At 40.7% G+C, this 14344-nt stretch overlaps 1 long non-coding RNA gene across 1 annotated transcript in view; it reads right to left on the bottom strand.

Moving 5' to 3' along the window:
- LOC117083191 overlaps window positions 1-14344 on the bottom strand; it is a 291364-nt gene that overhangs the window by 94031 nt on the left and 182989 nt on the right. The window contains exon 4 of the long non-coding RNA XR_004436992.1: window positions 13740-13745. This is a non-coding gene — a long non-coding RNA (uncharacterized LOC117083191). The remainder of the gene's footprint in view (window positions 1-13739; window positions 13746-14344) is intronic.

Raw genomic sequence — 14344 nt, forward strand, 5'->3', positions numbered from 1 at the left:
CATTCATGATCTCACTTGCATGTGGAATGCAAAGAAGTTGAAGTCTTAGAAACAAGGAGTAAAAAATGGTTGCTAAAAGCTAGAGGGTGGGAAAAATGAGAGGATTTTGGTCAAACATACAAACTCTCAATTATAAAATGAATCTGTTCTGGAGATCTAATGTGCAACATAGTAGCTATAATTAATAATAATGTATTGTATACTTCAAATTTGCTGAAAGATCAAATATTAAGTGTTATCATCACACAATACACACACACACAATAGTAACTATAAGAGGTAATAGATATGTTAATTAGCTTGATTGTGATAATCACTTCATAAGATATACATATATCAAACCATCATGTGGTATACTTTAATTATATACAATTTTTGTTTGTCAATTATACCTGAATAAAGCTGAGAAAAATGCCTATTAAGATGGGGAAAAATTTACATTTCAAGAAATCACAGAAAAATATTATTATGACTTAAGAATTTCTCAGTTGGAAGTGAGCATTGACACTTCAGGCCATTAATTGGCTACTGCTGGTATAGACAGGAGCTTTATTAAACATTTAGAATGGAATAAATCTCTAAACTAGAAAATTTGATGGTTTGAAAAAAAAGAAAAAGGAAAGAAAGAAAGTAAGCCAAGTAGTATCAGCACCACTGTATGAAGGACAAAACAGATCAAGCCAATCAACTCACTTCCTTGTCCAAGGCTAGGTAAATTCAGCTGATTTTACTTTCTAAATTTCTCTGGATTCCATTTATTTCTCTCCATCTCCATGGAAATCTACCATATCCAATCATCATTTCTCTTCCAGCTCTCTTGTACCCCTTCTAGCCCACCCGTCAGTACCCAAATGTCAGACTTGTGGTCTTTCAGAACCCAAGTCTGATCATAACTATCCAACCTATAACCTTCAATGGCCTCCCTGGATATACCTAACCTGATAGGAAAGCCCCCGCCTGTCTCTCCAGCCATCTCCCACCTTCCCCCACCACTCTCCAGCCCTCTCTGACCTTCTTTCTGCTCCTTATGCGGGACAGTTCCCTCCCACATCAGGGCATCAGGGTATACTTCTTCTTTTTCTGGAATATTCTATCCTTTCTTTTCACCTAACAAATTTTTCTCTTCCTTCCACTATCAGTACTAATGTCACTTGCTCCTCCTTCTTCACCATCCCACAGCATGATCTAGATCAAGTCCTCCTGCTCTAGGCTCTCATGGCCCCTATACCTTTCCTTCATGGCACTTACCATAATTTCTCACTGCTGTATATATTGTTGACTTTATATGTTTAATGTCTGTCTTTGCAGACATTAAAGAAGAAATGAGGGAGGGAGGGAGGGAGGGAGGGAGGGAGGAAGGAAGGAAGGAAGGAAGGAAGGAAGGAAGGAAGGAAGGAAAACTATTATTAATGGGCAAAATATAAAAAACAGAACTATCATTGATAGTGGTAGCCTTAAAGAAAATTCCCCTTTTCTCTCCCCTTGGACAAGAATTCCCAGACCTTCTTCCCATGTTAAACCATCAACTCATCTAATCTATCATGTAAGCAATAGTTGTTTGGAATCTGCTACACACACACAAAAAAAAATGAATTAGAAATCAATAGAGCTTGTGACCTTTAAAGGAAATGACATTTTGCAGAATGTATCTGTGGTATGTTGAGTACACAATGGTTCTCAGGCATCATGTGCACCTCCAGAGACGTATTTCAGGTTTTCTTTCTCAATGTCTGCCTGCACTCAGGCTGTGGTTGGGTTTTCCTCACCTGGAAACATTGAGTTTAGGCCCCATTCTTCCCACAGACAGAGAAGGTCTTTGGAAACGGTGCTGCCTCTTGGCAGGGAGGCAGTGGTAGAGGGAAGAGTAAGGAACAGTGGCAAAAGGGAATGGGAGCCAAAGACTGGCTCCCATTAGAAATATTTGGAGAAGAGCAGTGGCACCAAGGGGGATTACTTTCTCTTTTTATTGATGTTTTCTCTGGTCAAAACTAGGAAGAACAGAGAACCCTGGCATCTCCCAGAGCTGAACAGGTAAGTATGATTCTCAACAAAATGGGTGCTTTAGGTTGGCTTGGCTTTCTGGGCTAAATCTCATTTGCCCTGCTCCTCTGGCCCCCTGGACTTGCCCCTCCCTGTGTTCCCATGTAGGACATTCTGACCTCTATCTCCCAAATGCTGCAGACTTGGAAATTTCCACTTGTAATTGCTAATTTTAATTTTAAACATCAGTCCAGCTGTTGCTATAAAGGTATTTTTAGACGAGATTTGCATTTAAATTGGTAGACTTTCAGCAAAGTAGACTACCCTTAATAATGTAAGTGGGCCTCATCCAACTTAAGGTGGTCTGAAAAGCAGAATTCCATATTCCTTGGGAAATCTCAGAGTTTTCTCTAAAGACCTTTAAGTCTGTCTTTAGATGTGAGCTGCAACATCAGTTCCCTGCATCTCCAGCCTGCAGCCTGCCTTGCAAATTTCAGACTTTCCAGCCTCCACAATCATGTGAGCCAATTCTTTAATATAATTTCCTCTCTTTTTCTATGTCTACATATCCTATTGGTTCTATTTCTATGAAGATCCCTGACTAATATACCACTCCTTCTTCTCCTGATCACAAATGCACAGCCTTAGGTATGACCTACTGAGCCTGCTAGGACCATTTGATTAATTTACATCTGGCTACAACATTATTAGATATGAACTGAGTGGGAGATTACCCTTCCTGAGACATACTGTAACTAGCGTCTACAAGTATGTTCATAGACTGATATCAAACTATCATACTCCCAGACAACCAAGAATAAGCATCAGCATGTCCATTTTTAAAATAAGGAAAACAAGACCAAGGGAGGCAAATGGTATGCCCAAACTTACATGTCTAATAAGTGTCAGCGAGGACACAAACCCACGTGTGTTTATTCTCAGTTCTGGCTCATTTCTAGATGCTGTACTGTTCTTCCTGGAGCCAGGATCTTGACATTCAAAAGTCGAATTGCTGGGACCCTGAGACCTAGTGTCAGACAGAGGGAGAAGCTGCAAAATGTGACAGAAAGAACTTGAATTTCAATTGAGTCAGACTGAGTGAAGCATCCCACCTGTGCTGCTAACTCCCTGTTGGGGCTTGGGCAGTCATTTCATCCCTCTGAGCCTCAGTTTACCCATATTTAAAAGGAGGAGATTGGACTAGACTAGATGAGTGATTTCTAGGAAGAGTCTCTTTCTACAGCCTTTCAAGTTCTGTGATTGGAAAGAAATGGTCAAAAACCAAAAGTAAATGAACCCAAGAAAGGAACAAAGGTTTCTGTGTGTGTGTGTGTGTGTGTGTGTGTGTGTGTGTGTGTGTTTTGTTCTTATCACTTCTCCTGGCTGCCAGGGTCTGTTTTGAGTTTTTCCACCCCTGACACCCGTGTCTGACACATCTCTCCAGCTCATAATGAGCTTTCATTCAAGTCACTGATCAATAGCAGGAACTAGCAGGTCTCTCTCCCCTGCTTGTTTTCTCTATCTTCAATCTGCCAAGACAAATTAGGCTGTTTCCAAGGTCACTCAATATTCGGAGAGAGAATGGAAAGATATCTGGTAGGCTGTTCGTAGAACAAGGCTGCAAAGAGACAAGATGAGAGCCCAACTGTGTGTTCCGTGACAGATTCGATTTACATCAAGGTCAAAAAGGGTATGTTTTCTTACTGAGTCTTTCTCTACCTCACAGCCACCGGCTTATCCATCAGCTGCTGAGTTGGGGGTCTCCCCTAATGGAACACTGACTTATGAACACAAGACCAGACTTACCAGTCTAGGAGTACTGTGTAGTCTCGTGATCCAAGGTGTCCCTTGCTATGCAACCTGCTTTATCAGTTTGTTAAAACATTCATCACTGAACTAAAGAGCAAGGCAGGGCACAGGGCTGCATTCCCTGCCAATAGAATGCAGATTTTTTTGTTGCAATGGCTGAAGTCTAATCTCTTGACAGGTACCAGCATCCAATCAGTTCCACAGGGTGCTTGTAGAGAAAAAATAATCTGTTCAGCTTCCACCTCTGAAGACATCCACAGAAGTTTTCTTGTTCGGAAAAACAACATAATAAGCACCACATCACCATTTTCCCCCAATTATCTGGGAGGAAACTAGAAAAATAAAACTTGGAAGATGGTAAGTTCAAAAGGTTTTCAATTTCAGACTTGTAAGCATTGGTTTAAAAACTGTAAAGGTGAAACCCTGGCTGCAACATACAAAACTTGGGGGAAGATTTACCTTGGGTTTAATTATGTCTCCACCTAATTTTATGTCGAAGTCTGGAGTACAAGTACTTCAGGATTTGACTGTATTTGGAGATAAGGTCTATGAGAGGTAATTAATTTGAAATAACACCATTAAGATGGATCTCAACCTAATATGGCTATTGTCCTTATAAGAAGAGGGAATTTGGACACAGACATACAAAGAAATAATCACATGAAAACACTGGGAGAAGATGGTTATCTGCAAGCCAAGGGGAGAGGCCTCAGAGGAAACCAAGGTTACTGATACCTTGATCTCAGCTCTAGCCTCCAGGACTGAGAGAAAGTGGCTTTCTGTTGTTTAAGCCAGTCAGTCCGTGCAGCTCTGCTATTGTAGCTCCAGGAAACTCATACAATTCTCTCTAAAGGCACTGTAACATTTGCCAAACAACTAAAGAAGTACATTTAGATGTAGCATTCCCTCTCTGAACAGGTTTTCAATGACTATAAAAATGGTCAGTGTTTGGAAGCAGATGCATTCTAGGAAAAAATATAAATAGAATATGCATGTATATGAGAGAAAAAGAGAATAGAGAGAGAGAAATAGAGAGGCGAACTTTCTTCTAACCTCTTATTTTTTGTGATCCCTTGAGAGTGTCAAACTCCACTCAGTGAACCACGGTATTTTTCAGAAGTAGCCCCTGGGTGTTGTTAAGAGATTTATTTACCCATTCTCCAAATATTTATTGAATTCCCACTATGATAAACTATTCTAGGCACTGTAGGTACAACTGTGAACAAAATTACTGCCCTAGTGGAGTTTCCACTCATGGAATCAGGAGACAAACAAGTGAGTACATCTATAGTGTACCAGGCAGTAATGCATGCTAAGGAGGAAAATAAAGCAGGGAAAAGGGATTGATTATTGGGAGTTATCATTTTAGACAGAGTGTACAGGGCATGCTGGTTACTGGCCCAGTGTTTTTCTCCTCTCTTCCAGTCCCTCCATGCTCAACTCTCTGCAGCAGGGGGCTATAATCCTGCAAACTACATTTCCCAGAGTCCCTTGCAGCTGAGAGTGGGTAGGCTCCCGCAATGGGTGTCAAGGAATGGAGAAAAGACAAAGGCAGGAGGAAGGGGCGGCGACATTCTTTCAGCTCCTGATGGTGTTTTAAGCAACTGCAGCTACCACAGCAGAGTGTAAGGCTGCTGAGTCCCTGCTCAGATGATAGCAACAGCAGTAGCTGCACAGCATTTAATGCCTCTGACAGCCACAACATCAGAAGAAAATCTCTTCTAACTCCTGAGCACCAGAGGGGGTGGGAGAAGATCCAGCAGCAGCCTGTCTGTGGCACAGAGAGCCTGGACTCTGGTTACACCATCTCCCCTTTTGCCTTCAGCCCTCCTACAGCAGCTAATCTCTGCAAGAGCTCATCTATCCCTTCTGCTTCTCCAGTGTTTTCATTTTGTAACCAATCTCCTCTATTAAATTATCTGAAATATCTACTGTTGTTCCTACGTTTCTGACTAGACATCAACCAAATGGTCTCACTCAGTAGGTGACATCTGAGTAGAGACCTAAAGAAAGAGGAATGAGGTTTGTGACTATCTGGGGTAAAAGCTTTCCAAGCAGAAGAAAAAGAGCAAGTGCCAAGGACCTGAAGAAGAGCATGTCTGTTGCGCTCGGGAAGCAACAAGGGAGGCCAGAAGAGTTGAGACAGAGCAGGGAAAGAAGCGGGGGGTAGAAGATTAGATCAGAAAGAGCCAGATCATGAAAGCCTCATAGGCCACTGAGATGGCTCTATTGCCCTCCACAAGTCTAAGCATCCTTTACTAAATATGTGAAAATGACAAAATAAACTGGGAGTTGTCAGAACTCCAAAGGAATATTTGGGTCCAACGTAAGCCTGTTCCCACATTATGAAGATAAAGAAACTATGGGAGCTATGATTTAGAGCAAGGGTTGGTAAATCATGGCCCATAACCGAAATCTAGCCCACCACCTGTTTCTGCAAATAAATTTTTCTGACACTTAACCACAGCCATTCACTTACATATTGCATATGGTAGCTTTTGCCTTACAATGATAGGGCTGAGTAGCTGCAGCACAGACCATATGGCTCACAAAGGCTAAAATATTTCCTTCCTGGCTCTTTATAAAAAAAAGTCTGTTCACCCTTATTTAGAGAGTTAGCTATCTCAGTAACGAAAAGGAGTTGAGTTCAGAATAGGGAAGTAATCTTACATGGCTGATGAAAAATGCTGTAGCCTTTACCTACATATATGGTCTTGGTATGAGAGAGTGCAAAGATGAGAATACAGAAACTTCCAAGCATCACTACGTTTTTCACTTCAAAGTAGTCTGGATATTGTCAGGTACATATCACTGAATATCAGGTGGCAACTGGGACAATAAAAAGAGACATTTAAATTGGCCAGTGACATGAGCTCTTCAGCAAGATAACACTTGCTTAGAAGTTATCAGAACAAAACAGAAGCTGATGTCTAAGACATAGTGAAAATTAAGAAAGCTGGACAAGAGAAACCTTCACAACTTTTGGAAAGCCAATTCGAATCCTAAACCCTGGGGCAAGGAGAGGGAAGAAGGCAAGCCCAGGTCTCACTCTATCCTCCCCACTCTACCTTCACAAAATGAGAACCCTCCCCTACTTCATCTTTCTTTCCTCTGCCTAGGTTCCAACCCACTCTGAGCACTGAGGTAGAATAGCAAAATTTGCCTTTGAATATGGAAATTAAGCTCCTCATTTTCTTAAAATTGTACAGAGACTAACATTTGCATTTCACAGTCTCCAGATTCTCACAGACCTTGATGAGCCAAGAGGCAGTTAACACCAGCATTCCTGGGTAAACTGGCTATTCTATTGGCAAATAAATCTTTTTATATTAAGGTGAAACAATAATAATCATTTTAAACAATCATGTGGAGTGTGATTACAATATAGCTCATTTGGAAAGAACATTATCAGCTTATGAGATCCTCAGAGATTCTAAAACGGAAGGTGCTACAAATAAAACCAACTGTTATGGGGCTTTGTCATTTCCACAGCCCATGAAGGCAAAATTCACACATTAATACTGTAATGAGAAAACAATGCAAATTCTGATTAAGTAAAAAGTGAAAGTGCTTGTTACAGACAAACCTAGCATCTCTCATATCCTTGCTGGCATTAGAGAGGAATTAAGTGGGGAAACTTCTAACTTTCTGAGGCGCCTCAGGTACCATTCAGGTCTGCACACTCACATTCAAAGCATACATCCGTCGGTGGCTGGGTAATAGGAGGGGTTTGCCGGCAAATGCAAACAATTACACTTTGCAATACTCCACTCACTTGCTGTTTACCCAAGGTTTCCTATAAGCAGAATCCCATCTGGCCCAGTTTAAGTCATGCTGACCTCGTTTCAATGGCATATTTTCCATAGCAGTCTAACCCCACTGACTTGGGCTTGTTGGTAAAATGTCAAGCCTGAGTTACTCACAGTCAGAAGGGTCGAGAACATTGAGTATTTTTGCTAAGATATCTTTGTATTACTTCCAAGTACTATAGTAACACCTAGAACATGAAAAAAAAAAAAAAATAGAACAAAAAACTAGCATTCATTCATTTGACAAAGGGTGATTGAACCCCATTCTGTACCAAATGCTGTCCAGGTGCTGAAACTGCAACTGAGATTTTTTCTTCATGGAACTTTGTATTCAACAGAGATGGGAAAGATGAGCAATCATCAGATTTATGGTCTTCTGTGAAGATGGTGTGCAACCTGTCTCCTCCTGAGCATGGCAATCATCCCCCTTAATCGTATTTACACAAGGGCAAATATTATTTACCCTTCTTTCATAAAAAATATTAAAGGTGGTTTTGAGCAAAGCCATTATCCAAATCATGAATTCTTAAAATCAAACAAATGCAACTTAATTCCTAATTGCAATGGTAAAGATTTCATCTATTCCTGAGCTATCCATGCTTATTTTTTCGGTTCATGTTGGCGTTTTCCTATTGCCACATGCATCAAGCTTGCTTCTCCCAAAAACAGAAATTGCAGCTGCTTGGAGAATATATTCTCTTTCTAATCAGACATTTACATCTTTATTTTCTCATCTTCTGCTCCCTTCTAACCCACTGCAATCTGGCTCCCGCCTCCATCTTGCTGTGTGACTCTTTCTGAGTTTATTAATGACTTCCCTATTGCTAACTTCAACAGACATGCTTCATGCCTCAACTGACTTAGCTCTGGTGCATTCAATATAGCTTAGCATCTGCTTTCATGGCACTGCATTCTTGCAGTCTTCCTCTTTCCTTCTTGGCCTCCTTTGCCCACTAATTCCCCTAAAATGTTGAGAGTCCTCAAAGATGTCTCTACAGTCTTTTCTCCCAGTTTCGTACCCTTCACCTAACTACCATCTTTATGCCAATAACCTGCAAAGTGATGTGTCCGACTCATAGCTCTCTTCAGAGCTAAAAAACAATATGCCCAACTCTCTACTTGATTTTTCACCTTGGTTATATCACAAGTACCTCAAGATCAACATATACAAAACTAAACTGTTGATCCCATGCCCAAAAACATTTTTCTCCAAAGTCTTCTGTCTCTATGAATGGCATAATCAGTTGTTGCAAATCAGTAGCTTCAGAGACAATCTTCCTCCTTCCTTACTCATGACACCCTCAACAATGTCGAGAACCATTGATTCTTCTTTCTAAATAACTTCAGGGCAAAGCTCTCCAAATCCACTACCACCACTATAGTCCAAGCCAAGATTTTCTTTTTCATGGACCACTGCAAGTCCTATCTTCCATTTTTATCCCTTTTTGATGCATTCTGCACATTATAGGCAGGGTTATCGTTTAAAACACAAACTCAATAATGTTGCTCTCCTGCTTCAAGCCTTTCAATTACTCTCAATTAGTCTTAGGATAAAATCCAAACTCTTAACCTGGCCATGCCTGATAAGGCATCTGCCCTTTTCGCTTCACTGTTCAGCCAAACTGACATTTCATTTCCTCAGATCGGTCATACATCTTCCAAAAGGACCGTCTTCCATTTTCCACGTGACCTAAGGTCCTTTGCATATACTGTTCCCATCACATAGACTGCTCTTCCCACTTCCTTCAAATTTCATTTTAAATACAATTTCTTCTCAAATACTCACTGATCCCCAGACTATAAGCACCCCCTTCTTCCAAGCATAGAAGATCTCATTGTGCTTCTCCTTTTTAACTGTTATAACAATTATAATAAAAGGATGGATGCATGTTTTACATGCAAGAATGTCAGCTCCATGAGGGCACATAAAAACTTGACAGCACATTTCAAATAATGAGTCATTCAGTGAATTAATGACTACAAGAATGTTAAGGCCGGGCGCGGTGGCTCAAGCCTGTAATCCCAGCACTTTGGGAGGCCGAGACGGGCGGATCACGAGGTCAGGAGATCGAGACCATCCTGGCGAACACGGTGAAACCCCGTCTCTACTAAAAATACAAAACTAGCCGGGCGAGGTGGCGGGCGCCTGTAGTCCCAGCTACTCGGGAGGCTGAGGCAGGAGAATGGCATAAACCCGGGAGGCGGAGCTTGCAGTGAGCTGAGATCCGGCCACTGCACTCCAGTCCGGGCGACAGAGTGAGACTCCGCCTCAAAAAAAAAAAAAAAAAAAAAAAAAAAAGAATGTTAAAAACTTCCTATATGTGGGGTATAGTAACCCATGACTAACAGCCCAAATATCACATGCCTAGTGATTTGGTGAGATCTCTCTGCATTTTTTATCAAATACAGGAGAAAAAAAGTGTTGCTTTGCCATCACCAGCAGGTAAGCAACAGGAGAAGATGTATATTTTCAGTTAATTCATACTCAAATTTAATTACTTTATCAATTAAGTGTTTCCTCCCAGCCCTCTTTATCTTCTGTCCATGACATAAGCAGCCAAGAACTCAATGAGAAAAAGCATCCTCTTACATCAGGCCCAGTCCTGCTTGGCTTAAAACAGTCTCCATTTATCCCATCTCAGCTCACCTTTATATCTCATCTACTCTACAAGTGTACACCAAAAATGTTTAAAAATCCAACTGTTGACATCAACCTCAACTCCATTCGGTTTCATCTGTTTTGACCTCCTGTATTAGTTCATTTTCACACTACTATAAAGATACTACATGAGACTGGGTAATATATAAAGGAGAGAGGTTCAATTCACCCACAGTTCCGCATGGCTGGGGAGGCCTCAGGAGACTTACAATCATGGCAGAAGGTAAAGGCGAAACAAGGAAATTCTTCACATGTTGGCAGGAGAGAGAAAGAGGGGGAAGTGCTACACTTTTAAACCATCAGATTTCATGGAAACTCACTCACTGTCACAAGAACAGTATGGGGTAAACCTCCCCCATAATCCAATCACCTCCCACCAGTTTCCTCCCTCAGCATGTGACGATTACAATTCAAGATAAGATTTGAATGGGGACACAGAGCCAAACCATATCACCTCCTACCTCTGTTCTTACCTTTTTCAGATCTCCAACTCCTGATCTTCCCTCAGTAACTCACTATCCATCTCCAGTGTCCTACTGTATCAGACCCCTTGCTTCAGTGAGTTAGGTAGCTATTTCTGTGTAACAAATGAGTTCAAATTCAAGTGGCTTACAATAGAAAAACACTTAGTCTGAAGTGTCTGAAGGTTGAGTTGATTTACATTTAATTCAGCCAGAGGCAACTGTGTTCCACATGCCTCTCATCCTCCTGCTGAGACCAGTAGGCACACCTGAGCATGCTGTTCTCATGACAAAGGTAAAAATTCAGGAGGTTGAGGTCCCACTGCACAAGTCCAAGTTGAAACTCTGCTCATGTATATGCTAACATCCCATTGGCTAAAGTCAGTTACAGCCAAGCCCAAAGTCAATGAGTAGAACTCATTATTCCACTGCAAAGCTGCAGAGAAAAGGGTGTGGATGTAGAAAGGGTTGAAAATTAGCCTAAGGCTTCAATCTATCACCTGAAAGAGAATTCTGGTGTTGCACATGCAGTACGGATTAGAGACACTCTAGTATCCCTCTCTCTCTCTACTCCCTTCGGCCCCTTAGCTGACTTTGCTTCCTAGCTGGTCTCATCTTCAGAAAGAGTAGACAATATGTCCAAGATGACTATTTGATAATAAACCCAAAGAAATTGGCAAGATTTTGGATGTTCTACTTTAAATATTTTCTAAGCTGAGTTGTTAGCTCCTGATGGAGTGGAATTTACTTTGAAAGTAAACTCGAATAATATAAGAGTTCTGTGCTATTTTGGTATTATTTATGCCCTTGTTATGCAAAGGTCTATGGACCAGCAGGATAGGCAATTGCTTGTGAACTTGTTAGAAATATAGATTCCCAGGACACACTCCAGACCTACTGAATCAAAACCTGCCTTTTGACAAGATCCCCAGGTGATTTATATGCACGTGAAAGATTGAGAAATACTGGCCTGTACCAAGAGTCTTTTAAAATCAGGGGAATGCCAATAGGTAACTTCAAAAATGATGATGACTGAAAGACTATCTGACCAGTCTTTATAGAGATAGAAACGGACAACAAATAGCAATGTTGCTGTTGCCATTAGGTTATTAGACTCAGAGTTTTGGCTTTCAAAATATCCCCTGGGAAGGTGAACGGTGCATTCCTCAGAGAACAGTCTATTTCTTTTGAAATCATAAAATTTTGAACAAATTACAAGAAAGGTCAGGCTGAAAATTAAAGCTATAATTTTATTGGGTGACTCCTTTCAGGCAGACAAAGCCGTTTTCCTTCACTGCATTGCTTTTATTGAATTTCTGGGTCATTTAAAAGGGAAAAAAATAAAAGGTATACACAGAGTGAATGGGCATATACAGTCTAGTTGAGTAAAAGAAAAAGTATAAAAGATTCTCATTAATTGGCAAATTATAATGGATGACGAAAATAACTCTGTAATCATGTAGAAAAGACAAACATCCAAGCAATTTTCTTATTAGGAATAAAGTAGGCAGGAAATGTGAAAAAGGAAGTGCATTTTCAAATATAATCTACTTATCAGGGGAAAATGTGCTAAATGTAATCTGGACAAGGGCAACATATACAATAAAATAAATGATAACAGTTCCTTGTGCCCCTTGAAATTCATCCCTCCCTCTACTGCTGTACCAGGCAATCACTTATCTGCTTTCTGACATTAAAGATTAACTTACATTTTTTAGAGTGTTATATAAATAAAATCATACGTTATGTACCCCTTTTTTTAGCCCAGCCTGTTTTACTCAGAATAATGATTTTTGAGAGTCATTCATGTTGTGTGTGTACCCACAGTTGATTATTTTTGATTGCTAGGTAGTTTTTCATTGTATGAGTATACCATCATTTGTTAATGGATATCTGGGTCATTTCTATCCAGACTATTAGAAATAAAATTGTCATGAAAATGTGGGTATAATCTTCACATGAATATATGTTTTTATTTTTCTTGTATAAATACCTAAGAATGGAATGACTGGCTCATACAACAGGTATTGGTTTAACTCTTTTAAAAAACACTGTCAAGCTTTTGCTAAAGTGGCTGTACATTTTATATTCCCACCAGCAGTGTGTGAGAGCTCTGATTCCTCCCATCCACATCAGTGCTTGGTGCGGCCACTCTTTTTAATGTTAGCTATTTTAATGGTTCTGTAGTACTATCACCCTATGCCCTAGGTTTTTCATTTGCCTTTCCCTAAGGAATAATTATTCTGACCATCTTTTCATGTCCTTATTGCCCATTGGTATATTTCTTTCTAAAATGTCTGCTCAAATATTCAGCCCACTTTTACTGGGATATTTTGCTGCCTCTTATTGAGTTGCACAAGTTCTTTATATTATGGATACATGTTCTTTGCCATATACATGATATAAGAAAAGACTTAAGGTCCTTTCTGGTTGTCACATTTTAATATTCTGTGATTTGGGTATAATCCTGAGTATTCAGACACCTGTATTTATAGAGTTAAATAGTGGAATATTTTATTTTTCAAGCAACTATTTGCACTTTATGCCGATGTAATCCAATCAAAATGAATAGATAGAATGTAAAGGATTCCAAAGGCTTTTGTTTATTTATTTTGTTTTTTAGGACCACCATGGTTTAAAATGTACAGTGTGGCTTTAGCCAATTAATAGCAACTTTTGTTCATTGCCCAGCAGCTGTGGAAGAGATGAGACCTATTTTGAAAAAGGAGAAAAGGCAAAAATCATAACAAAGGGAATCTTTTCTTATTTAGGGGCCCAAACAAGTACATGCTCCAAAAGGCCGGAGGAGCTACCTGAATAACCTGATAAGCAAAGAGCATCATGAAGGGGATTTGTGAGAGATCCCAGACATAAAATAAAAGCAGGTCTCCCAGGGAGATCAAATGGATGGGCTCGATTCCTGGTCAGTGTGGCCATGGGAGTGAGCAAGAACAGAGAGATGGCCAGAAAATGCCAGCATCTCCGGATTCATGCAGCTAAGACCAGTGTCCCTCAGGACACCAGGACCTGTGATGCCTCCTTAAGTACTGAGACTATGTCCACACCGTTCTGTAGCGTGAGGCCAAAGAAGGAGCCAAGGTACGAATCCTGCCTCCAAGCAGCTCACACTCTAAGGAAGACAAATAACTACAAAAGAAGGTGTCGCCTAGGAAAAGAATCCAAGGGCAGCTCAGGGATGGAGTGCAGGTCAGCATGACCCAATCCCTAGACCAGCTGGAGGCTTCAGAGCCCAGCACCACGGAACAGTGTAGTGCAAAGTCCACTTAATCTGTGATGCACTGTGGCTTTTCTGCCAACCCATAGTAGATGTCCTTCTTAAGTGGAAGACTCAAAGCAGCAGACTATGAGCAAGACTCAAGGACAGAACCACAAAACAGCATGATGCCAGTAATACTGATGGTATTAGCTAGGGCAGGAAGCCTCGCATTTCAGAAAATGAACTTAAACTGCAGAGAGACATAAGCCCCGAGCTGTTTTCCAGGGATTAGGCTGTTTCTTGACATAAAGGTCGAGCCACAGATGAAAGTTTGGCAAATCAAAGGTAGAACCTAGGAAAAGAATGACCCCAAAGAGCCCAGAGTCAGAGATGGTACTTTGCCTCTAAC

Source organism: Trachypithecus francoisi, unplaced genomic scaffold (genome assembly GCF_009764315.1).
Source record: "Trachypithecus francoisi isolate TF-2019V2 unplaced genomic scaffold, Tfra_2.0 Lachesis_group0, whole genome shotgun sequence".
NCBI classification, from domain to species: Eukaryota; Metazoa; Chordata; class Mammalia; order Primates; family Cercopithecidae; genus Trachypithecus; species Trachypithecus francoisi.